Source organism: Arachis ipaensis, chromosome B3, assembly GCF_059453495.1.
Source record: "Arachis ipaensis isolate K30076 ecotype BB chromosome B3, ASM5945349v1, whole genome shotgun sequence".
Taxonomy (NCBI): domain Eukaryota; kingdom Viridiplantae; phylum Streptophyta; class Magnoliopsida; order Fabales; family Fabaceae; genus Arachis; species Arachis ipaensis.
The window spans coordinates 81,279,903-81,306,551 of NC_142438.1; the positions used below are offsets into that span (position 1 = coordinate 81,279,903).

General features: G+C 38.2%; 3 non-coding genes across 3 annotated transcripts; all 3 read left to right on the forward strand.

The window, feature by feature from the left end:
• The first annotated feature begins 1,308 nt into the window (after nt 1-1,308).
• On the forward strand, nt 1,309-1,416 carry LOC148571315 (small nucleolar RNA R71). Its single transcript, XR_015907765.1, has one exon. It is a non-coding gene; the product is annotated as a small nucleolar RNA R71 (small nucleolar RNA).
• An 8,158-nt stretch (nt 1,417-9,574) lies between these two features.
• LOC148571316 (small nucleolar RNA R71) lies at nt 9,575-9,682 on the forward strand. Its single transcript, XR_015907766.1, has one exon. It is a non-coding gene; the product is annotated as a small nucleolar RNA R71 (small nucleolar RNA).
• Nucleotides 9,683-17,839: 8,157 nt separating this feature from the next.
• Nucleotides 17,840-17,947, forward strand: LOC148571317 (small nucleolar RNA R71). The gene has a single exon (XR_015907872.1). It is a non-coding gene; the product is annotated as a small nucleolar RNA R71 (small nucleolar RNA).
• Nucleotides 17,948-26,649: the final 8,702 nt, after the last annotated feature.

Genomic DNA, 26,649 nt, shown 5'->3' on the forward strand with positions numbered 1-26,649 from the left:
CTTGAATTAAAACAACAATGCTAAGAAATGTAAAAGTGAGCTCTCAGCAAAACTCAAAAGAAAACTATTCTGAAAAACTAAAAGGGAAGCTCTCTTAAAAACTTAAATCCTATGCTATTTATACACTTTCTTCAAATGGTCTTCAAGCCTTCAATTGGGCCTTTGCTCTTGATGGAATTGGGTTGATAGAGGCCTTGGTTGATTGCTCTTGGAGTTTGGAGAAGAACCGAATTGAACCGGGTTGGAATCATGAAAGCTTGAGTAAAAGTTGGAGTAAATAACCGAATTGAACCGAAAAGAACCGAATTGAACCGAATTGAACCGAATGGAGTTTGCTCTTCAGTAACATCCTCATTCTCTTCAGAAGAGGAATACTCATCAGAGCTCATGAAGGGCATAAGGAGGTTCAATGGAATCTCTATGGTCTCTAGATGAGCCTCAGAGTCCTTTGGTTCCTCAGAGGGAAGCTCCTTATTGATCACTGGACGTCCCAGGAGGTCTTCCTCACTGGGATTCACATCCTCTCCTCCCTCATTGGGTTCGGCCATTTTGCTTATGTCAATGGCCTTGCACTCTCCTTTTGGATTCTCTTCTGTATTGCTTGGGAGAGTACTGGGAGGGATTTCAGTGATCCTTTTACTCAGCTGGCCCACTTGTGCTTCCAAATTCCTAATGGAAGACCTTGTTTCATTCATGAAACTCACAGTGGCCTTAGATAGATCAGAGACTAAGTTTGCTAAATTAAAAGTATTTTGTTCAGAATTTTCTGTCTGTTGCTGAGTGGATGATGGAAAAGGTTTATTATTGTTAAACCTATTTCTTCCACCATTATTAAAGCCTTGTTGAGGCTTTTGATCCTTCCATGAGAAATTTGGATGATTTCTCCATGATGAATTATAGGTGTTTCCATAAGGTTCACCTAAGTAATTTACCTCTGCTATTGCAGGGTTTTCAGGATCATAAACTTCTTCTGCATAAGAAGCCTCTTGAGTACTGTTGGATGCAGCTTGCATTCCATGCAGACTCTGAGAGATCATATTGACTTGCTGAGTCAATATTTTATTCTGAGCCAATATGGCATTCAGAGTATCAACTTCAAGAACTCCCTTCTTTATAGGCGTCCCATTGTTCACAGGATTCCTTTCAGAAGTGTACATGAACTGGTTATTATCAACCATGTCAATGAGTTCTTGAGCTTCTGCAGGCATTTTTCTTTAGGTGAATGGATCCACCTGCAGAAGTGTCTAGTGACAACTTTGATAACTCAGATAAACCATCGTAGAATATATCCAGGATGGTCCATTCTGAAAGCATGTCAGAAGGGCACTTTTTGGTCAACTATTTGTATCTTTCCCAAGCTTCATAGAGGGATTCACCTTCTTTCTGTCTGAAGGTTTGAACATCAGCTCTAAGCTTGCTCAGCTTTTGAGGAGGAAAGTACTTGGCTAAGAAAGCCGTGACCAGCTTATCCCAAGAGTTCAGGCTGTCTTTGGGTTGAGAATCCAACCATAATCTAGCTCTGTCTCTTACAGCAAAAGGGAAAAGCATGAGCCTGTAGACTTCAGGATCTGCTCCATTAGTCTTAACAGTATCACATATCTGCAAGAATTCAGTTAAGAACTGAAAAGGATCTTCAGATGGAAGTCCATGAAACTTGCAGTTCTGCTGCATCAAAGAAACTAATTGAGGTTTCAGCTCAAAGTTGTTTGCTCCAATGGCAGGGATGGAGATGCTTCTTCCATGTAAGTTGGAATTAGGTGCAGTAAAGTCACCAAGCATCTTCCTTACATTATTATTATTTTCGGCTGCCATCTCCTCTTCCTGTTCGAAAATTTCTGAAAGGTTATCTCTGGATTGTTGTATTTTAGCTTCTCTTAATTTTTTTTTCAAAGTCCTTTCAAGTTCTGGATCTGCTTCCACAAGAATGTTCTTATCCTTGCTCCTGCTCATATGACAAAGAAGAAGGCACAGAAAAATAATAATAATAATAATAGAGATCCTTTATACCACAGTATAGGGATCCCTGTGTGAGTAGAAGAAGAGGGGGAGACAAAGAATGTAATATAATGGAAGAAACACAACTGTGAGGAGGCTAGATATGTGAGATGAGATGTTAGGATATGAATGAATAAATAGAATGAGATGGGAGAGGGAGAATTTTCAAAAATATTTTTTTTTTTGAAAAAGAGTTAGTGATTTTCGAAAATGGTTTTTGAAAAATGTTAGTAATTTTCGAAAATTTTTAAAATCAAAAATAAAAAATAAGAATAATTAGTTAATTAAAAAGAAATTTTTGAAAAAGAGGGAAGATATTTTCGAAAATTAGAGAGAGAGAGTTAGTTAGGTAGTTTCGAAAAAGTTAAGAAACAAACAAAAAGTTAGTTAGTTAGTTGAAACAAATTTTGAAAAGATAAGAAGTTAGGAGGTTAGAAAAGATATTTTGAAATCAAATTTTTTAAAAAGATAAGATAAGAAGATATTTTAGAAATTAGTTTTGAAAAAGATTTGATTTTTAAAATCTCAATTAATGACTTGATTCATAAGAAATCACAAGATATGATTCTAGAACTTAAAGTTTGAATCTTTCTTAACAAGCAAGTAACAAACTTCAAATTTTTGAATCAAAACATTAATTGATTATGTTATTTTCGAAAATTTGGTCTAAAAATAAGAAGAAGATTTTTGAAAAATATTTTTTAGAATTTTCGAAAATAACTAAGAATTTTGAAAAAGATTTGATTTTTGAAAAAGATTTTGAAAAAGATAAGATTTTCAAATTGAAAATTTGATTTGACTCATAAGAAACAACTTGATTTTAAAAATTTTTGAAAAAGTCAACCCAAATTTTCGAATTTGATGAGAGACAAAGGGAAAGATATTTTTTTGATTTTTGAATTTTTATGATGCAAGAGAGAAAAACACTAAAAAGGTGCAATGCATGAAATTTTTAGATCAAAACATGTGATGCATGCAAGAATGCTATGAATGTCAAGATGAACACCAAGAACACTTTGAATGTCAAGATGAACATCATAGACACAATTTTGAAAAAATTTTAATGCAAAGAAAACATGTAAGACACCAAACTTAGAATTCTTTAATGCTTAGGCACTAAGAATTCAAGAGTGCATATGATAAACATGAAAAGACACAAAACAAAAAATCATCAAGATCAAACAAGAAGACTTACCAAGAAAAACTTGAAGATCATGAAGAACACTATGAATGCATGAAATTTTCGAAAAATGCAAGATGCATATGCAAGTGACACCAAACTTATGATATGACTCAAGACTCAGAAAAAATATTTTTGATTTCTATGATTTTCTAATTTTTTTGGATTTTTATTTTATATTTTTCGAAAAATTCTTTTGAAAAAGAAAATAAGGATTCCAAAATTTTTAATATGAATTCCAAGAATCTTATGCTCTAAAGCTCCAATCAAAGGGTCAGGTTTGGCTCAATAGCTAGCCAAGCTTTAGTATGTAACTCAGACATGACACGCCTGACATTCCTCACATTCAACATCCAATTGGCTAAGAAAGATAAAGAAGCTCTTCTCTTGAGTATAAGAATTGAGACATGGCTTTACAGCCAGCCAGGCTTCAACATGCTTCATGAAAACACTAGAATTCATTCTTAAAAATTCTGAAGCCATAAAATAATTTATTTTTGAAAACATTTTTAATTTTTTTCGAAAACAGATGAGAAAAGTTTTGAAATATTTTTGAAAAATTTTTGAAAATAAAACAAAGAGAAAATTACCTAATCAGAGCAACAAGATGAACCGTCAGTTGTCCAAACTCAAACAATCCCCGGCAACGGCGCCAAAACCTTGGTGCACGAAATTGTGATGTCCAGGCTCAAACAATCCCTGGCAACGTGAGCAACTTGGTACGCGTAATCGTGATTACACTTTAACTATGTAAAATTCATGGCTCTTTCTTTCCCTGGCAATGGCGCCAAGAACATGGTGCCAATACCATGGTTCACAACTTCGATACAACTAACCAGCAAGTGCACTGGGTCGTCCAAGTAATACCTTACGTGAGTAAGGGTCGAATCCCATGGAGATTGTTGGTATGAAGCAAGCTATGGTCACCTTGTAAATCTCAGTCAGGCGGATATAAAATAATTATGGAGTTTTTGAATAATAAATAATAGAATAGGGATAGAGGTACTTATGTAAATCATTGGTAGGAATTTCAGATAAGCGAATGGAGATGCTTTTCGTTCCTCTGAACCTCTGCTTTCCTACTATCTTCATCCAATCAGTCTTGCTCCTTTCCATGGCTGGCTTTATGTGATACATCACTACTGTCAATGGCTACTTTCGGTCATCTCTCAGGAAAATGATCCAATGCCCTGTCACGGCACGGCTAATCGTCTGGAGGCATCACCCTTGCCAATGGCTTCATCTTATCCTCTCAGTGAATAATATGCTCATGCACCCTGTCACGGCACGGCTATTCATCTGTCGGTTCTCGATCATGCTGGAATAGGATTTACTATCCTTTTGCGTCTGTCACTAACGCCCTGCAATCGCGAGTTAGGAGCTCGTCACAGTCATTCAATCATTCAATCCTACTCAGAATACCACAGACAAGGTTTAGACTTTTCGGATTCTCTTGAATGCCGCCATCATTCTAGCTTACGCCACGAAGATTCTAGTTAGAAGATCTAAGAGATATTCATTCTAGCTTATTTCATGTAGAACGGAAGTGTTTGTCAGGCACGTGTTCATAGGGGAGAATGGTGATGAGCGTCACACATAATCATCACCTTCATCACGTTCTTGGGTGCGAATGGATATCTTAGAAGCGAAATAAGATGAATTGAATAGAAAACAGTAGTACTTTGCATTAATCTTTGAGGGACAGCAGAGCTCCATACCTTAATCTATGGAGTGTAGAAACTCTACTGTATGAAAATACATAAGTGAAGGTTCAGGCATGGCCAAGATGGCCAGCCCCCTAAAACGTGATCAATAGTCTCCTAAGATGAACAATGGATTAAAACTGAGACCAAAGATGCCTAATACAATAGTAAAAGGTCCTATTTATAATAAACTAGTCACTAGGGTTTACATGAGTAAGTAATTGATGCATAAATCCACTTCCGGGGCCCACTTGGTGTGTGTTTGGGCTGAGCCTGAATGTTGCACGTGTAGAGGTCCTTCTTGGAGTTGAACGCCAGCTTTTGTGCCAGTTTGGGCGTTCAACTCTGGTTTTGGCTCCTTTTCTGGCGCTCGACGCCAGATTTAGGTAGAAAGCTGGCGTTGGACGCCAGTTTACATCGTCTATTCTTGGCCAAAGTATAGACTATTATATATTGCTAGAAAGCCCGGGATGTCTACTTTCCAACGCAATTGGAAGCGTGCCATTTCGAGTTCTGTAGCTCCAGAAAATCCACTTTGAGTGCAGGGTGGTCAGAATCCAACAGCATCAGCAGTCCTTCTTCAACCTCTGAATCTGATTTTTGCTCAAGTCCCTCAATTTCAGCCAGAAAATACCTGAAATCACAGAAAAACACACAAACTCATAGTAAAGTCCAGAAATGTGAATTTAACATAAAAACTAATGAAAATATCCCTAAAAGTAACTAGATCCTACAAAAAACATACTAAAAACAATGTCAAAAAGCGTATAAATTATCCGCTCATCACAACACCAAACTTAAATTGTTGCTTGTCCCCAAGCAACTGAAAATCAATTAGGATAAAAAGAAGAGAATATACTATAAATTCCAAACTATCAATGAAACATAGCTCCAATCATATGAGCGGGACTTATAGCTTTTTGCCTCTTGAATAGTTTTGGCATCTCACTTTATCCATTGAGGTTCAGAATGATTGGCATCTATAGGAATTTTAGATTTCGAATAGTGTTATTGAATCTCCTAGTTCAGTATGATGATTCTTGAACACAGCTTCTTTATGAGTCTTGGCCGTGGCCCTAAGCACTTTGTTTTCCAGTATTACCACCGGATACATAAATGCCACAGACACATAATTGGGTGAACCTTTTCAGATTGTGACTCAGCTTTGCTAAAGTCCCCAATTAGAGGTGTCCATGGTTCTTAAGCACACTCTTTTTTTGCTTTGGACCTTGACTTTAACCGCTCAGTCTCAAGTTTTCACTTGACACCTACACGCCACAAGCACATGGTTAGGGACAGCTTGGTTTAGCCGCTTAGACTAGGATTTTATTCCTGTAGGCCCTCCTATCCACTGATGCTCAAAGCCTTGGGATCCTTTTTATTTCCCTTGCCTTTTGGTTTTAAGGGTTATTGGCTTTTTGCTGTTTCCTCTTGGTTTTAAGAGCTTTTGGCTTTTTCTGCTTGCTTTTTCTTTTCCTTTCTATTTTTTTTTTCGCCCCCTTTTTTTTTTCTCTTTTTTTTCTGCAAGCTTTGTTCTTTGCTGCTTTTTCTTGCTTCAAGAATCATTTTTATGATTTTTCAGATTATCAAATAACATGTCTCCTAGTCATCATTCTTTCAAGAGCCAACATATTTAACATTCTTAAACAACAACTTCAAAAGACATATGCACTGTTCAAGCATACATTCAGAAAACAAGAAGCATTGTCACCACATCAATATAATTAAGCTAAGTTCAAGGATAAATTCAAAACTCATGTACTTCTTGTTCTTTTGAATTAAAACAGTTTTTATTTTAAGAGAGGTGATGGATTCATAGGACATTCATAACTTTTAAGACATAGTTACTAACTTCTAATGATCATGTAATGAAGACACAAACATAGATAAGCACATAACATAGAAAACGAAAAACAGAAGAAATAAGAGCAAGGAACGAATCCACCTTAGTAATGGTGGCGTTTCCTTCTTGAGGAACCAATGATGTCCTTGAGCTCTTCTATGTCTCTTCCTTGTCTTTGTTGCTCCTCCCTCATTGCTTTTTGATCTTCTCTAATTTCATGAAGGATGATGGAGTGCTCTTGATGTTCCACCCTTAATTGTCCTATGTTGGAACTTAATTCTCCTAGGAAGGTGTTGATTTGCTCCTGATATTTATGTGGGGGGAAGTGCATCCCCTGAGGTATCTCAGGGATTTCTTGATTTGCAGCCACATGTTCTACCACTGAGCTATAGACCCTTGAGATGAATCTTTCCATCTCCCATGACTCGGAGGTGGAAGCCTTTGTCTTCCCTTCCCCTCTTTTAGAGGTTTAGGTGCCATCAATGGTAATGGAAAAACAAAAAAGCTTATGCTTTTACCACACCAAACTTAGAATGTTGCTCGCCCTGGAGCAAAAGAAGAAGGAATAGAAGAAGAAGAAGATATGGAAGAGATGGTGGGATGTGTGTATGGATGTGAGTGGTGGATGGAAAACAGAAGGGATGGTCATGAATGGAGAGACAGAGGGTGAGGTGGGTGGGGATCCTGTGAGATTCACAGATCCTGAGATGATCCTGTGGGTCCACAGATCCTGAGATGATCCTGTGGGGTCCACAGATCTTGAGGTGTCAAGGCATTTACATCCCTGCACCAATTTAGGCATGCAAAATGCCCTTGCACTCAACTCTGGGCGTTCAGTGCCAGGTTGGTGCCCATTTTGGGCGTTCAACGCCCATTTGTTGCCATTTCTGGCGTTGAATGCCAGAACCATGCTTGTTCTGGGCGTTCAGCGCCAGGATGTTGCCCATTTTGGGCGTTCAGCGCCAGAACCATGCTCTGTTCTGGCGTTGAACGCCAGGCAGATGCTTCCTCCAGGGTGTGATTTTTCTTCTACTGTTTTTGATTCCGTTTTCAATTTTTATATTTATTTTGTGACTCCACATGATCATGAACCTATAAAGACATATAACTAAGAAAAATATAGTTAGATAAAAATTGGGTTGCCTCCCAACAAGCGCTTCTTTAATGTCAGTAGCTTGACAGTGGGCTCTCATGGAGCCTCACAGATGTGCAGAGCTTTGTTGAGACTCTCCAACACCAAACTTAGAGTTTGGATATGGGAGTTCAACACCAATCTTAGAGTTTGACTGTGGGGGCTTTGTTTGACTCTGCTTTGAGAGAAGCTTTTTCTGCTTCCTCTCCATGGTTGCAGAGGGAGATCCTTGAGTTTTAAACACCAGGGAGTCCTCATTCCATTGAAGGACTATTTCACCTCTGTCAACATCAATCATAGCTCTTGCTGTGGCCAGGAAAAGTCTTCCTAGGATGATGGATTCATCCTCTTCCTTTCCAGTATCCAGGACTATGAAATCAGCAGGGATGTAAAGGCCTTCAACCTTCACTAACACGTCCTCTACTTGTCCATAAGCCTATTTTCTTGAACTGTCTGCCATCTCTAATGAGATTTTAGCAGCTTGCACCCCATAGATTCCCAGTTTCTCTATTACAGAGAGGGGCATGAAGTTTATTCCTGAACCAAGGTCACACAGAGCCTTAAAGATCATGGTGCCTATGGTACAGGGTATTATGAACTTTCCAAGATCCTATCTCTTCTGAGGCAATGTCAGTTGATCCAGATCACTTAGTTCATTGATGAACAAGGGAGATTCAACTTCCCAAGTATCAATGCCAAATAATTTGGCATTCAGCTTCATGATTGCACCAAGAAACTTGGCAGTTTGCTCTTCAGTAACATCCTCATTCTCTTCAGAAGAGGAATACTCATCAGAGCTCATGAAGGGCATAAGGAGGTTCAATGGAATCTCTATGGTCTCTAGATGAGCCTCAGAGTCCTTTGGTTCCTCAGAGGGAAGCTCCTTATTGATCACTGGACGTCCCAAGAGGTCTTCCTCACTGGGATTCACGTCCTCTCCTCCCTCATTGGGTTCGGCCATTTTGCTTATGTCAATGGCCTTGCACTCTCCTTTTGGATTATCTTCTGTATTGCTTGGGAGAGTACTGGGAGGGATTTCAGTGATCCTTTTACTCAGCTGGCCCACTTGTGCTTCCAAATTCCTAATGGAAGACCTTGTTTCATTCATGAAACTCACAGTGGCCTTAGATAGATCAGAGACTAAGTTTGCTAAATTAGAAGTATTTTGTTCAGAATTCTCTGTCTGTTGCTGAGTGGATGATGGAAAAGGTTTATTATTGTTAAACCTGTTTCTTCCACCATTATTAAAGCCTTGTTGAGGCTTTTGATCCTTCCATGAGAAATTTGGATGATTTCTCCATGATGAGTTATAGGTGTTTCCATAAGGTTCACCTAAGTAATTTACCTCTGCTATTGCAGGATTTTCAGGATCATAAGCTTCTTCTGCATAAGAAGCCTCTTGAGTACTGTTGGATGCAGCATGCATTCCATGCAGACTCTGAGAGATCATATTGACTTGCTGAGTCAATATTTTATTCTGAGCCAATATGGCATTCAGAGTATCAACTTCAAGAACTCCCTTCTTTATAGGCGTCCCATTGTTCACAGGATTCCTTTCAGAAGTGTACATGAACTGGTTATTATCAACCATGTCAATGAGTTCTTGAGCTTCTGCAGGCATTTTTCTTTAGGTGAATGGATCCACCTGCAGAAGTGTCCAGTGACAACTTTGATAACTCAGATAAACCATCGTAGAATATATCCAGGATGGTCCATTCTGAAAGCATGTCAGAAGGGCACTTTTTGGTCAACTATTTGTATCTTTCCCAAGCTTCATAGAGGGATTCACCTTCTTTCTGTCTGAAGGTTTGAACATCAGCTCTAAGCTTGCTCAGCTTTTGAGGAGGAAAGTACTTGGCTAAGAAAGCCGTGACCAGCTTATCCCAAGAGTTCAGGCTGTCTTTGGGTTGAGAATCCAACCATAATCTAGCTCTGTCTCTTACAGCAAAAGGGAAAAGCATGAGCCTGTAGACTTCAGGATCTGCTCCATTAGTCTTAACAGTATCACATATCTGCAAGAATTCAGTTAAGAACTGAAAAGGATCTTCAGATGGAAGTCCATGAAACTTGCAGTTCTGCTGCATCAAAGATACTAATTGAGGTTTCAGCTCAAAGTTGTTTGCTCCAATGGCAGGGATGGAGATGCTTCTTCCATGTAAGTTGGAATTAGGTGCAGTAAAGTCACCAAGCATCTTCCTTACATTATTATTATTTTCGGCTGCCATCTCCTCTTCCTGTTCGAAAATTTCTGAAAGGTTATCTCTGGATTGTTGTATTTTAGCTTCTCTTAATTTTTTTTTCAAAGTACTTTCAAGTTCTGGATCTGCTTCCACAAGAATGTTCTTATCCTTGCTCCTGCTCATATGACAAAGAAGAAGGCACAGAAAAATAATAATAATAATAATAGAGATCCTTTATACCACAGTATAGGGATCCCTGTGTGAGTAGAAGAAGAGGGGGAGACAAAGAATGTAATATAATGGAAGAAACACAACTGTGAGGAGGCTAGATATGTGAGATGAGATGTTAGGATATGAATGAATAAATAGAATGAGATGGGAGAGGGAGAATTTTCAAAAATATTTTTTTTTTGAAAAAGAGTTAGTGATTTTCGAAAATGGTTTTTGAAAAATGTTAGTAATTTTCGAAAATTTTTAAAATCAAAAATAAAAAATAAGAATAATTAGTTAATTAAAAAGAAATTTTTGAAAAAGAGGGAAGATATTTTCGAAAATTAGAGAGAGAGAGTTAGTTAGGTAGTTTCGAAAAAGTTAAGAAACAAACAAAAAGTTAGTTAGTTAGTTGAAACAAATTTTGAAAAGATAAGAAGTTAGGAGGTTAGAAAAGATATTTTGAAATCAAATTTTTTAAAAAGATAAGATAAGAAGATATTTTAGAAATTAGTTTTGAAAAAGATTTGATTTTTAAAATCTCAATTAATGACTTGATTCATAAGAAATCACAAGATATGATTCTAGAACTTAAAGTTTGAATCTTTCTTAACAAGCAAGTAACAAACTTCAAATTTTTGAATCAAAACATTAATTGATTATGTTATTTTCGAAAATTTGGTCTAAAAATAAGAAGAAGATTTTTGAAAAATATTTTTTAGAATTTTCGAAAATAACTAAGAATTTTGAAAAAGATTTGATTTTTGAAAAAGATTTTGAAAAAGATAAGATTTTCAAATTGAAAATTTGATTTGACTCATAAGAAACAACTTGATTTTAAAAATTTTTGAAAAAGTCAACCCAAATTTTCGAATTTGATGAGAGACAAAGGGAAAGATATTTTTTTGATTTTTGAATTTTTATGATGCAAGAGAGAAAAACACTAAAAAGGTGCAATGCATGAAATTTTTAGATCAAAACATGTGATGCATGCAAGAATGCTATGAATGTCAAGATGAACACCAAGAACACTTTGAATGTCAAGATGAACATCATAGACACAATTTTGAAAAAAATTTAATGCAAAGAAAACATGTAAGACACCAAACTTAGAATTCTTTAATGCTTAGGCACTAAGAATTCAAGAGTGCATATGATAAACATGAAAAGACACAAAACAAAAAATCATCAAGATCAAACAAGAAGACTTACCAAGAAAAACTTGAAGATCATGAAGAACACTATGAATGCATGAAATTTTCGAAAAATGCAAGATGCATATGCAAGTGACACCAAACTTATGATATGACTCAAGACTCAGAAAAAATATTTTTGATTTCTATGATTTTCTAATTTTTTTGGATTTTTATTTTATATTTTTCGAAAAATTCTTTTGAAAAAGAAAATAAGGATTCCAAAATTTTTAATATGAATTCCAGGAATCTTATGCTCTAAAGCTCCAATCAAAGGGTCAGGTTTGGCTCAATAGCTAGCCAAGCTTTAGTATGTAACTCAGACATGACACGCCTGACATTCCTCACATTCAACATCCAATTGGCTAAGAAAGATAAAGAAGCTCTTCTCTTGAGTATAAGAATTGAGACATGGCTTTACAGCCAGCCAGGCTTCAACATGCTTCATGAAAACACTAGAATTCATTCTTAAAAATTCTGAAGCCATAAAATAATTTATTTTTGAAAACATTTTTAATTTTTTTCGAAAACAGATGAGAAAAGTTTTGAAATATTTTTGAAAAATTTTTGAAAATAAAACAAAGAGAAAATTACCTAATCAGAGCAACAAGATGAACCGTCAGTTGTCCAAACTCAAACAATCCCCGGCAACGGCGCCAAAAACTTGGTGCACGAAATTGTGATGTCCAGGCTCAAACAATCCCTGGCAACGTGAGCAACTTGGTACGCGTAATCGTGATTACACTTTAACTATGTAAAATTCATGGCTCTTTCTTTCCCTGGCAATGGCGCCAAGAACATGGTGCCAATACCATGGTTCACAACTTCGATACAACTAACCAGCAAGTGCACTGGGTCGTCCAAGTAATACCTTACGTGAGTAAGGGTCGAATCCCATGGAGATTGTTGGTATGAAGCAAGCTATGGTCACCTTGTAAATCTCAGTCAGGCGGATATAAAATAATTATGGAGTTTTTGAATAATAAATAATAGAATAGGGATAGATGTACTTATGTAAATCATTGGTAGGAATTTCAGATAAGCGAATGGAGATGCTTTTCGTTCCTCTGAACCTCTGCTTTCCTACTATCTTCATCCAATCAGTCTTGCTCCTTTCCATGGCTGGCTTTATGTGATACATCACTACTGTCAATGGCTACTTTCGGTCATCTCTCAGGAAAATGATCCAATGCCCTGTCACGGCACGGCTAATCGTCTGGAGGCATCACCCTTGCCAATGGCTTCATCTTATCCTCTCAGTGAATAATATGCTCATGCACCCTGTCACGGCACGGCTATTCATCTGTCGGTTCTCGATCATGCTGGAATAGGATTTACTATCCTTTTGCGTCTGTCACTAACGCCCTACAATCGCGAGTTAGGAGCTCGTCACAGTCATTCAATCATTCAATCCTACTCGGAATACCACAGACAAGGTTTAGACTTTTCGGATTCTCTTGAATGCCGCCATCATTCTAGCTTACGCCACGAAGATTCTAGTTAGGAGATCTAAGAGATATTCATTCTAGCTTATTTCATGTAGAACGGAAGTGTTTGTCAGGCACGTGTTCATAGGGGAGAATGGTGATGAGCGTCACACATAATCATCACCTTCATCACGTTCTTGGGTGCGAATGGATATCTTAGAAGCGAAATAAGATGAATTGAATAGAAAACAGTAGTACTTTGCATTAATCTTTGAGGGACAGCAGAGCTCCATACCTTAATCTATGGAGTGTAGAAACTCTACTGTATGAAAATACATAAGTGAAGGTTCAGGCATGGCCAAGATGGCCAGCCCCCTAAAACGTGATCAATAGTCTCCTAAGATGAACAATGGATTAAAACTGAGACCAAAGATGCCTAATACAATAGTAAAAGGTCCTATTTATAATAAACTAGTCACTAGGGTTTACATGAGTAAGTAATTGATGCATAAATCCACTTCCGGGGCCCACTTGGTGTGTGTTTGGGCTGAGCCTGAATGTTGCACGTGTAGAGGTCCTTCTTGGAGTTGAACGCCAGCTTTTGTGCCAGTTTGGGCGTTCAACTCTGGTTTTGGCTCCTTTTCTGGCGCTCGACGCCAGATTTGGGTAGAAAGCTGGCGTTGGACGCCAGTTTACGTCGTCTATTCTTGGCCAAAGTATAGACTATTATATATTGCTAGAAAGCCCGGGATGTCTACTTTCCAACGCAATTGGAAGCGTGCCATTTCGAGTTCTGTAGCTCCAGAAAATCCACTTTGAGTGCAGGGTGGTCAGAATCCAACAGCATCAGCAGTCCTTCTTCAACCTCTGAATCTGATTTTTGCTCAAGTCCCTCAATTTCAGCCAGAAAATACCTGAAATCACAGAAAAACACACAAACTCATAGTAAAGTCCAGAAATGTGAATTTAACATAAAAACTAATGAAAATATCCCTAAAAGTAACTAGATCCTACAAAAAACATACTAAAAACAATGTCAAAAAGCGTATAAATTATCCGCTCATCACAACACCAAACTTAAATTGTTGCTTGTCCCCAAGCAACTGAAAATCAATTAGGATAAAAAGAAGAGAATATACTATAAATTCCAAACTATCAATGAAACATAGCTCCAATCATATGAGCGGGACTTATAGCTTTTTGCCTCTTGAATAGTTTTGGCATCTCACTTTATCCATTGAGGTTCAGAATGATTGGCATCTATAGGAATTTTAGATTTCGAATAGTGTTATTGAATCTCCTAGTTCAGTATGATGATTCTTGAACACAGCTTCTTTATGAGTCTTGGCCGTGGCCCTAAGCACTTTGTTTTCCAGTATTACCACCGGATACATAAATGCCACAGACACATAATTGGGTGAACCTTTTCAGATTGTGACTCAGCTTTGCTAAAGTCCCCAATTAGAGGTGTCCATGGTTCTTAAGCACACTCTTTTTTTGCTTTGGACCTTGACTTTAACCGCTCAGTCTCAAGTTTTCACTTGACACCTACACGCCACAAGCACATGGTTAGGGACAGCTTGGTTTAGCCGCTTAGACTAGGATTTTATTCCTGTAGGCCCTCCTATCCACTGATGCTCAAAGCCTTGGGATCCTTTTTATTTCCCTTGCCTTTTGGTTTTAAGGGTTATTGGCTTTTTGCTGTTTCCTCTTGGTTTTAAGAGCTTTTGGCTTTTTCTGCTTGCTTTTTCTTTTCCTTTCTATTTTTTTTTTCGCCCCCTTTTTTTTTTCTCTTTTTTTTCTGCAAGCTTTGTTCTTTGCTGCTTTTTCTTGCTTCAAGAATCATTTTTATGATTTTTCAGATTATCAAATAACATGTCTCCTAGTCATCATTCTTTCAAGAGCCAACATATTTAACATTCTTAAACAACAACTTCAAAAGACATATGCACTGTTCAAGCATACATTCAGAAAACAAGAAGCATTGTCACCACATCAATATAATTAAGCTAAGTTCAAGGATAAATTCAAAACTCATGTACTTCTTGTTCTTTTGAATTAAAACAGTTTTTATTTTAAGAGAGGTGATGGATTCATAGGACATTCATAACTTTTAAGACATAGTTACTAACTTCTAATGATCATGTAATGAAGACACAAACATAGATAAGCACATAACATAGAAAACGAAAAACAGAAGAAATAAGAGCAAGGAATGAATCCACCTTAGTAATGGTGGCGTTTCCTTCTTGAGGAACCAATGATGTCCTTGAGCTCTTCTATGTCTCTTCCTTGTCTTTGTTGCTCCTCCCTCATTGCTTTTTGATCTTCTCTAATTTCATGAAGGATGATGGAGTGCTCTTGATGTTCCACCCTTAATTGTCCTATGTTGGAACTTAATTCTCCTAGGAAGGTGTTGATTTGCTCCTGATATTTATGTGGGGGGGAAGTGCATCCCCTGAGGTATCTCAGGGATTTCTTGATTTGCAGCCACATGTTCTACCACTGAGCTATAGACCCTTGAGATGAATCTTTCCATCTCCCATGACTCGGAGGTGGAAGCCTTTGTCTTCCCTTCCCCTCTTTTAGAGGTTTAGGTGCCATCAATGGTAATGGAAAAACAAAAAAGCTTATGCTTTTACCACACCAAACTTAGAATGTTGCTCGCCCTGGAGCAAAAGAAGAAGGAATAGAAGAAGAAGAAGATATGGAGGAGATGGTGGGATGTGTGTATGGATGTGAGTGGTGGATGGAAAACAGAAGGCATGGTCATGAATGGAGAGACAGAGGGTGAGGTGGGTGGGGATCCTGTGAGATTCACAGATCCTGAGATGATCCTGTGGGTCCACAGATCCTGAGATGATCCTGTGGGGTCCACAGATCTTGAGGTGTCAAGGCATTTACATCCCTGCACCAATTTAGGCATGCAAAATGCCCTTGCACTCAACTCTGGGCGTTCAGTGCCAGGTTGGTGCCCATTTTGGGCGTTCAACGCCCATTTGTTGCCATTTCTGGCGTTGAACGCCAGAACCATGCTTGTTCTGGGCGTTCAGCGCCAGGATGTTGCCCATTTTGGGCGTTCAGCGCCAGAACCATGCTCTGTTCTGGCGTTGAACGCCAGGCAGATGCTTCCTCCAGGGTGTGATTTTTCTTCTACTGTTTTTGATTCCGTTTTCAATTTTTATATTTATTTTGTGACTCCACATGATCATGAACCTATAAAGACATATAACTAAGAAAAATATAGTTAGATAAAAATTGGGTTGCCTCCCAACAAGCGCTTCTTTAATGTCAGTAGCTTGACAGTGGGCTCTCATGGAGCCTCACAGATGTGCAGAGCTTTGTTGAGACTCTCCAACACCAAACTTAGAGTTTGGATATGGGAGTTCAACACCAATCTTAGAGTTTGACTGTGGGGGCTTTGTTTGACTCTGCTTTGAGAGAAGCTTTTTCTGCTTCCTCTCCATGGTTGCAGAGGGAGATCCTTGAGTTTTAAACACCAGGGAGTCCTCATTCCATTGAAGGACTATTTCACCTCTGTCAACATCAATCATAGCTCTTGCTGTGGCCAGGAAAAGTCTTCCTAGGATGATGGATTCATCCTCTTCCTTTCCAGTATCCAGGACTATGAAATCAGCAGGGATGTAAAGGCCTTCAACCTTCACTAACACGTCCTCTACTTGTCCATAAGCCTATTTTCTTGAACTGTCTGCCATCTCTAATGAGATTTTAGCAGCTTGCACCCCATAGATTCCCAGTTTCTCTATTACAGAGAGGGGCATGAAGTTTATTCCTGAACCAAGGTCACACAGAGCCTTAAAGATCATGGTGCCTATGGTACAGGGTATTATGAACTTTCCAAGATCCTATCTCTTCTGAGGCAATGTCAGTTGATCCAGATCACTTAGTTCATTGATGAACAAGGGAGGTTCAACTTCCCAAGTATCAATGCCAAATAATTTGGCATTCAGCTTCATGATTGCACCAAGAAACTTGGCAGTTTGCTCTTCAGTAACATCCTCATTCTCTTCAGAAGAGGAATACTCATCAGAGCTCATGAAGGGCATAAGGAGGTTCAATGGAATCTCTATGGTCTCTAGATGAGCCTCAGAGTCCTTTGGTTCCTCAGAGGGAAGCTCCTTATTGATCACTGGACGTCCGAAGAGGTCTTCCTCACTGGGATTCACGTCCTCTCCTCCCTCATTGGGTTCGGCCATTTTGCTTATGTCAATGGCCTTGCACTCTCCTTTTGGATTATCTTCTGTATTGCTTGGGAGAGTACTGGGAGGGATTTCAGTGATCCTTTTACTCAGCTGGCCCACTTGTGCTTCCAAATTCCTAATGGAAGACCTTGTTTCATTCATGAAACTCACAGTGGCCTTAGATAGATCAGAGACTAAGTTTGCTAAATTAGAAGTATTTTGTTCAGAATTCTCTGTCTGTTGCTGAGTGGATGATGGAAAAGGTTTATTATTGTTAAACCTGTTTCTTCCACCATTATTAAAGCCTTGTTGAGGCTTTTGATCCTTCCATGAGAAATTTGGATGATTTCTCCATGATGAGTTATAGGTGTTTCCATAAGGTTCACCTAAGTAATTTACCTCTGCTATTGCAGGGTTTTCAGGATCATAAGCTTCTTCTGCATAAGAAGCCTCTTGAGTACTGTTGGATGCAGCATGCATTCCATGCAGACTCTGAGAGATCATATTGACTTGCTGAGTCAATATTTTATTCTGAGCCAATATGGCATTCAGAGTATCAACTTCAAGAACTCCCTTCTTTATAGGCGTCCCATTGTTCACAGGATTCCTTTCAGAAGTGTACATGAACTGGTTATTATCAACCATGTCAATGAGTTCTTGAGCTTCTGCAGGCGTTTTCTTTAGGTGAATGGATCCACCTGCAGAAGTGTCTAGTGATATCTTTGATAACTCAGATAAACCATCATAGAATATATCCAGGATGGTCCATTCTGAAAGCATGTCAGAAGGACACTTTTTGGTCAACTGTTTGTATCTTTCCCAAGCTTCATAGAGGGATTCACCTTCTTTCTGTTTGAAGGTTTGAACATCAGCTCTAAGCTTGCTCAGCTTTTGAGGAGGAAAGTACTTGGCTAAGAAAGCCGTGACCAGCTTATCCCAAGAGTTCAGGCTGTCTTTGGGTTGAGAATCCAACCATAATCTAGCTCTGTCTCTTACAGCAAAAGGGAAAAGCATGAGCCTGTAGACTTCAGGATCTACTCCATTAGTCTTAACAGTATCACATATCTGCAAGAATTCAGTTAAGAACTGAAAAGGATCTTCAGATGGAAGTCCATGAAACTTGCAGTTCAGCTGCATCAGAGAAACTAATTGAGGTTTCAGCTCAAAGTGGTTTGCTCCAATGGCAGGGATGGAGATGCTTCTTCCATGTAAGTTAGAATTAGGTGCAGTAAAGTCACCAAGCATCTTCCTTACATTATTATTATTTTCGGCAGCCATCTCCTCTTCCTGTTCGAAAATTTCTGAAAGGTTATCTCTGGATTGTTATATTTTAGCTTCTCTTAATTTTTTTTTCAAAGTCCTTTCAAGTTCTGGATCTGTTTCCACAAGAATGTTCTTATCCTTGCTCCTGCTCATATGACAAAGAAGAAGGCACAGAAAAATAATAATAATAATAATAGAGATCCTTTATACCACAGTATAGGGATCCCTGTGTGAGTAGAAGAAGAGGGGGAGACAAAGAATGTAATATAATGGAAGAAACACAACTGTGAGGAGGCTAGATATGTGAGATGAGATGTTAGGATATGAATGAATAAATAGAATGAGATGGGAGAGGGAGAATTTTCGAAAATATTTTTTTTTTGAAAAAGAGTTAGTGATTTTCGAAAATGGTTTTTGAAAAATGTTAGTAATTTTCGAAAATTTTTAAAATCAAAAATAAAAAATAAGAATAATTAGTTAATTAAAAAGAAATTTTTGAAAAAAAGGGAAGATATTTTCGAAAATTAGAGAGAGAGAGTTAGTTAGGTAGTTTCGAAAAAGTTAAGAAACAAACAAAAAGTTAGTTAGTTAGTTGAAACAAATTTTGAAAAGATAAGAAGTTAGGAGGTTAGAAAAGATATTTTGAAATCAAATTTTTGAAAAAGATAAGATAAGAAGATATTTTAGAAATTAGTTTTGAAAAAGATTTGATTTTTAAAATCTCAATTAATGACTTGATTCATAAGAAATCACAAGATATGATTCTAGAACTTAAAGTTTGAATCTTTCTTAACAAGCAAGTAACAAACTTCAAATTTTTGAATCAAAACATTAATTCATTATGTTATTTTCGAAAATTTGGTCTAAAAATAAGAAGAAGATTTTTGAAAAATATTTTTTAGAATTTTTGAAAATAACTAAGAATTTTGAAAAAGATTTGATTTTTGAAAAAGATTTTGAAAAAGATAAGATTTTCAAATTGAAAATTTGATTTGACTCATAAGAAACAACTTGATTTTAAAAATTTTTGAAAAAGTCAACCCAAATTTTCGAATTTGATGAGAGACAAAGGGAAAGATATTTTTTTGATTTTTGAATTTTTATGATGCAAGAGAGAAAAACACTAAAAAGGTGCAATGCATGAAATTTTTAGATCAAAACATGTGATGCATGCAAGAATGCTATGAATGTCAAGATGAACACCAAGAACACTTTGAATGTCAAGATGAACATCATAGACACAATTTTGAAAAATTTTTAATGCAAAGAAAACATGTAAGACACCAAACTTAGAATTCTTTAATGCTTAGGCACTAAGAATTCAAGAGTGCATATGATAAACATGAAAAGACACAAAACAAAAAATCATCAAGATCAAACAAGAAGACTTACCAAGAACAACTTGAAGATCATGAAGAACACTATGAATGCATGAAATTTTCGAAAAATGCAAGATGCATATGCAAGTGACACCAAACTTATGATATGACTCAAGACTCAGAAAAAATATTTTTGATTTTTATGATTTTCATAATTTTTTTGGATTTTTATTTTATATTTTTTGAAAAATTCTTTTGAAAAAGAAAATAAGGATTCCAAAATTTTTAATATGAATTCCAGGAATCTTATGCTCTAAAGCTCCAATCAAAGGGTCAGGTTTGGCTCAATAGCCAGCCAAGCTTTAATATGTAACTCAGACATGACACACCTGAAATTCCTCACATTCAACAGCCAATTGGCTAAGAAAGATAAAGAAGCTCTTCTCTTGAGTATAAGAATTGAGACATGGCTTTACAGCCAGCCAGGCTTCAACATGCTTCATGAAAACACTAGAATTCATTCTTAAAAATTCTGAAGCCATAAAATAATTTATTTTTGAAAACATTTTTAATTTTTTTCGAAAACAGATGAGAAAAGTTTTGAAATATTTTTGAAAAAATTTTGAAAATAAAACAAAAGAGAAAATTACCTAATCTGAGCAACAAGATGAACCGTCAGTTGTCCAAACTCAAACAATCCCCGGCAACGGCGCCAAAAACTTGGTGCACGAAATTGTGATGTCCAGGCTCAAACAATCCCTGGCAACGTGAGCAACTTGGTACGCGTAATCGTGATTACACTTTAACTATGTAAAATTCATGGCTCTTTCTTTCCCTGGCAATGGCGCCAAGAACATGGTGCTAATACCATGGTTCACAACTTCGATACAACTAACCAGCAAGTGCACTGGGTCGTCGAAGTAATACCTTACGTGAGTAAGGGTCGAATCCCACGGAGATTGTTGGTATGAAGCAAGCTATGGTCACCTTGTAAATCTCAGTCAGGCGGATATAAAATAATTATGGAGTTTTCGAATAATAAATAATAGAATAGGGAAAGAGGTACTTATGTAAATCATTGGTAGGAATTTCAGATAAGCGAATGGAGATGCTTTTCGTTCCTCTGAACCTCTGCTTTCCTGCTATCTTCATCCAATCAGTCTTGCTCCTTTCCATGGCTGGCTTTATGTGATACATCACCACTGTCAATGGCTACTTTCGGTCATCTCTCGGGAAAATGATCCAATGCCCTGTCACGGCACGACTAATCGTCTGGAGGCATCACCCTTGCCAATGGCTTCATCTTATCCTCTCAGTGAATAATATGCTCACGCACCCTGTCACGGCACGGCTATTCATCTGTCGGTTCTCGATCATGCTGGAATAGGATTTACTATCCTTTTGCGTCTGTCACTAACGCCCTACAATCGCGAGTTAGGAGCTCGTCACAGTCATTCAATCATTCAATCCTACTCGGAATACCACAGACAAGGTTTAGACTTTCCGGATTCTCTTGAATGCCGCCATCATTCTAGCTTACGCTACGAAGATTCTGGTTAGGAGATCTAAGAGATATTCATTCTAGCTTATTTCATGTAGAACGGAAGTGTTTGTCAGGCACGTGTTCATAGGGGAGAATGGTGATGAGCGTCACACATAATCATCACCTTCATCACGTTCTTGGGTGCGAATGGATATCTTAGAAGTGAAATAAGATGAATTGAATAGAAAACAGTAGTACTTTGCATTAATCTTTGAGGGACAGCAGAGCTCCACACCTTAATATATGGAGTGTAGAAACTCTACCGTATGAAAATACATAAGTGAAGGTTCAGGCATGGCCGAGATGGCCAGCCCCCTAAAACGTGATCAATAGTCTCCTAAGATGAACAATGGATTAAAACTGAGACCAAAGATGCCTAATACAATAGTAAAAGGTCCTATTTATAATAAACTAGTCACTAGGGTTTACATGAGTAAGTAATTGATGCATAAATCCACTTTCGGGGCCCACTTGGTGTGTGTTTGGGCTGAGCCTGAATGTTGCACGTGTAGAGGTCCTTCTTGGGGTTGAACGCCAGCTTTTGTGCCAGTTTGGGCGTTCAACTCTGGTTTTGGCTCCTTTTCTGGCGCTGGACGCCAGATTTGGGTAGAAAGCTGGCGTTGGACACCAGTTTACGTCGTATATTCTTGGCCAAAGTATAGACTATTATATATTGCTGGAAAGCCCTGGATGTCTACTTTCCAACGAAATTAGAAACGCGCCATTTCGAGTTCTGTAGCTCCAGAAAATCCACTTTGAGTGCAAGGAGGTCAGAATCCAACAGCATCAGCAGTCCTTCTTCAACCTCTGAATCTGATTTTTGCTCAAGTCCCTAAATTTCAGCCAGAAAATACCTGAAATCACAGAAAAACACACAAACTCATAGTAAAGTCCAGAAATGTGAATTTAACATAAAAACTAATGAAAACATCCCTAAAAGTAACTAGATCCTACTAAAAACATACTAAAAACAATGTCAAAAAGCGTATAAATTATCCGCTCATCAGTTACTCATCACCACACCACCGTACCAAAATTTATTCCAATGCTTACCATTGTTTTGACTTAATTTTGTAGGACAAAGAAGATTGAGAAGAGGACAAAATGGAGCACGCACGGCCATGACAAGGTGAAAAGAGGGTCACATGTGCTTAGAGAAGCGTGCTGCCTTGGGAAACAAAATCTGCATGCTTTGAACCCTTGGAGGCCGAACCACATGTATCCAATGGAGGAGCAATCCTTGTCAACCTTTAACTATGCATGCAAGCCGTCCATACTATAAGCTCCCTACAATGCTTCACTCAATCTACACCCTTTATTGTTGTTTAACCGAACCCTCCCCACTTGTGGTTATGTTTTCATGATTCATGTCTTGGCTATAAATTGACAGCAGCACTTCATAGCTCACATATCCCTTCTCTCCTCATACAAGACTTCCTCACCTATTTGCTTTTGTTTCATCCACACCCTCATCCTAAACACGTTCCAATAGCCTTCCCTACCCAACAGTAACGTCATTTTCCATTCCCTTCCATAACAAAACCATCCCTCAACCAAAGTTTATCCCTTCTTCTCCGTTCTTTTTTAATTCATGGCTTCTTCAAGCTCTAGAAGAAGGAAAGGAAAGGAGCCAATGGTGATCAAACCAACAACCTATGATACAAAGAGATTCAAGTCTCAATTCCATGAATCAAGGTATCATAGGCTAATGGAGTCAAAGCATGTCATTCCAGAAATGGGCTTTAGACTGAGAGGTGGAGAGTATCCTGTCATGTGAAGAATTACCACGGAAAGGAGGTGGGAAGTCTTGTGTGAACCTTTAACAAATATCAGTGCAATCATGATAAGAGAATTCTATGCCAATGTTGTGAAGCCAAGCCAAGACAGCCCTCCTTATAAGGGCTATGTCAGGGGTGTTGAGGTAGATTTTAGTCCACCATCAGTCATGAGGGCCCTACAATTGAGAGTAATAACCTATGGAGAGCTTAGCTTTGAGGAAAGATTGCAGGGTGAGAATGATCCTGACGAGATATTACATGGGTTATGCTTTGAAGACAGAGACTGGGAGAGGGACTCAAAGGGAGTTCCAAGCCACTTGAATAGAATAGATCTCATACCTGAGGCCAAGGGGTGGTATGAGGTAGTGAGGAGGTCTATACTCCCTACTGGAAACAACTCAGAAGTCACAGTCAAGCAAGCCATCTTGACATATTGCATCTTAAAGGGAGGAGAAATCAACCTCTCACAGCTCATAGAAACAACATTCAGGAGATGGCTAAGAGTACAAACAAATCTAGTAGGCTTGGTCACCCAAGCACTATTCTGAGGCTGTGTAACAAGGCTGGGGTGCTCTTTGAAGATGAAGATACAGAGAAATTAAAAGGAAGCAAGGGGATCACTAGGCAACTAATGGAAGGTGCCACTGATGATGACAACCAAGAGGAAGGAAGATCCCAAGGAAGAAGAAGAAGAAGACCACAAGTGGAGGAAGAGCAAGCTCCTAGTGCTATAGACATGAGCCAATTACAAAGAGCTATTGAAGAAATATCTCAACAAAACATGAGAGCATAGGAGCAGTATTTAAGGCAACAAGAGCTATACTTGCAACAAGAAGAGTAGTATTTGAGGGATCATGAGCAACAACAATATTGGCAGCAGCAAATGATGGACAAGCAAGACAACTTCCAACTCCAGATGCTGGAACAACAAAGGGAATTTCAAGCTAGAGTTCTTGAGGGGCAAAGGGAACAGTCAACAAAATTTCAAGTGTCATATGACAGATTGTCCCTACGACAGGCCAAGTATGGGGAATACACTCAGAATTTATATCAGTGGAAGAACATATATCATACCATTGGAGAGCATAGGCACTATGATAGAATGGAGTATGATGTAGACACCCAATCAAAGATGGATTACTTGGTCTACAGCATGCCAGCATTGGAACCACAGATCAAGACATTTGAGCAATGCCAAGAGTTAGTAGACCAGCAGAGAACAAGAACCTAGAAACATACAGTACACATGCAGCGTGGGTTGGAGGAAGCTGGAATCTCAGGTCTTTGATAAACCCATATTTTATGATATATTTTGTGCTTAATTTGAGTGATTTATCCAATCCTTCACCCACTTATTCATATTAATTGCACGGTTTTACTTCTCCTTCCTTATTATGTGATGTATGTGAAAAACATGTTTCCTATGCTTAAAATTAATTATTTTAATTACCCTTATTATCATTCGATGGCGTGATTAGTGTGTTGAGTAGTTTCAGATCTTTTAAGGCAGGAATGACTCAAATGATGGAAAGGAAACATACAAAAAATGGAAGGAAAGCACAAAACGGAGTTTTTGGAGAAATTGGCATCCACGCGATCGCATGGGCGACGCGGACGCATGCCAAGTGCGAATCAACAGCGACGCGGCCGCATGACTGACGCGACCGCGCGCCTTAAGCAAAACACATATGACGTGGCCGCATGATTGACGCGACCGCGTGACAAGAAAAGCTCCGAATGACGCGACCGCGTGACCCACGCGGACGCGTGACAGAGGCCACACACCAGAAATTGCAGAAAACGCTCCCAGCGATTTCTGAAGCCCTTTTTGGCCCAAATCCAATTCTAGAAGGCATAGACCAGAGGTTATGAAGTGAGGGAATGCATCCATTCAAAGGGAGCTCGCCAATTTAGTTACTTCCGATGATTTAGATTTAGTTTTGAGAGAGGTTCTCTCCTCTCTCTCTTAGGATTTAGGACTTCTCTTAGTTTTAGGAGTGACTCTCTATCCCAGGTTTAATGTTCCTTTACTTTAAGCTTCCATTTCACTTTTATTCATTCCATTACTTTAGTTGATTATTCACTTTTGCAATTTAAATTATGAATTCTTCTATGTTCCAGATTGTTTGAATAAATGTTATTTGAGGTATTTCTGTTTATTATTGCTTTCTTTTAATTATGCCACCATTGCTTTCAATCTGAAGACATTTTTATTCCAGCAATTTTACTTTTTCCCCTTTTGGTCTTGGTTAAGAATTTAGTAACACATGAGTTATCTTAGCTCAATATAATTGATAACTGTTATCTTTGCTAATTGAATTGAACTTCAATAATCCCAACCTTTTATTAGGAAATAAATAGGATTCGAGGATCAAACTAATTAGTCCCTTGACTTTCCTTCGCTTTAGTAAAGGTCAACTAAGTGGAATTAAGATTCAACTTTCATTATTATTGATAAGGATAACTACGTCTGGACTTCCAATTGCCAAAAGTTTGCTTTACAGTATTTATTTATTTTAATTGCCGTTTAAATTATTTGTCATACTATTCATCACTCTCAACCCCGATTTACAACCTGTATAGCCAACAATAAGAACATACTTCCCTGCAGTTCCTTGAGAAGACGACCCGAGGTTTGAATACTTCGGTTATCAATTTTTAAGGGGTTTATTACTTGTGACAACCAAAACGTTTGTACGAAGGCATTTTTGTTGGTTTAGAAACTATATCTACAACGCGACTGTTTTATTGAAATTCTTTACTAGCAAAAATACTCTCGTCAAAATGGCGCCATTGTCGGGGAACTGCTAACGTTTGCCTTATTATTGGTTATTGTAAATATTTTTCTTTTACTTGTTTATTTATTTCTATTTTTCCTTTTTAACTTTATTTGCTACTATGAACTCTCACCCCTCTCGCTTTGAGTTTGGTTCTAACTTTGTTGAAGGAAATAGAAGTTACAGCAGAAATATGCGTCGAGGTCAGACCAATCAAGGATGGATGGAGCCAAGAGGATCTAATCAACCCTTTAGGCAACAACAGCCTCCAAGATATCATGGACAACGACCATTCTACAATGCATACCCAGCTGATAGATATGGTGTACAACCTTGTAACTACCGACAAGCCCCACCCCGTGCCTATAGACCATCCTCTCAACATAACCTCGAACCACCACACTCACAAGCTTCTCTTCACCATTTGCTACCACATGATCCCTATTTACCCCAGTTCCAATCCAATCACTCACAAGCACCACCACTTTCCTATGTATCATGTCCAAATCCATCACCCCAAGAATCAGAGGTTCGCCTCAAGGAAACAGTAAATAAACTTCAAACAACCATTCGACAACTGGAGCAAGCAGTAATTCAATTAGCTTCTAGATGTTAGAACATTCAAGGACCAACCACAGCCCCATGTGGACAATCTAACGAAGAGCGTAGCATGAAGGAAATACTAGAAACTCCAGTGGATAAGACAGAGAATGAATTCATACTAGAACAAGTAGAAGAAGCTGTCATTACGCAAGAAGAAGAGTTGATTGAAGATCTAGGAGACGCTGAACCTCCATGGGAATTCAGAGCTGAGGAGAACTCCGTCAAGGACGTTACAGTTGATGCTAAGGAGGACAGTGCATAATCCCCAAGGCAAGTCGTTTATGAAGAACTAGACGGAATA